We start from the raw sequence: 710 nt of genomic DNA, 5'->3' as shown, positions 1-710 counted from the left end.
TATATATATATTGGTCATGATTAAGTTACTTTGGTATGTTGCAGTTCCTATCGTATCGCTATCTTGTCGGTAGCACTTCGTATTCTATGTATTTCTATATAAACAATTTTGCTGGTCATCTCCCTACTTCTGTGAAGCTTTTCTTTTTCTTCCCTTCTTTCTTTCTCCTTACTTGCTAAACCTTCCCTAGTCTCCTTCTGATGGTGCAAAAGTTCACCTAGAAGTTGTTTTACTCAATTTCGACTGTGCAAGTTTCCATTCTTTCTGCCACTGATGTGAAGAGTTCTCAATCCTGTGATTCGCCTTTGGCCGAAGGCCAGCCATGAGCGAGCCATAGATAACTTTGGCATTTATTTGGTTTTTTACAAGAACTAGTTCAAGCAGAGCCTTCGACTCTCATTATGCAGGGAGTTGCTATTGATTTTCAGTAAATACGGGATCATTCCTTATTAGGTTCTCTGAACTCGGTGGAGGTTGTCATGACCTTTGTCGTCTTCTATCGATGTATTAAGATCCTCTGGATGATCAAGTTGTTCAACCATTTTATCTCATTTCAAATCGGTCAGGATGGATACATTCAGTTCACCACTGGCTCCAACATTCAGTTGCTTGGCCTTGAAAATGGAATCAAGGACTGAAAAATGAAGCTTTTGATTTCTTCTTGCGCACTCCATGTTTCCCAGTTGGAGTGCGAGGCGAAGAAGGTGAAG

This window comes from Phalaenopsis equestris, unplaced genomic scaffold (assembly GCF_001263595.1).
Source record: "Phalaenopsis equestris unplaced genomic scaffold, ASM126359v1 Scaffold001269, whole genome shotgun sequence".
NCBI classification, from domain to species: Eukaryota; Viridiplantae; Streptophyta; class Magnoliopsida; order Asparagales; family Orchidaceae; genus Phalaenopsis; species Phalaenopsis equestris.
This window is presented reverse-complemented; position numbering follows the sequence as displayed.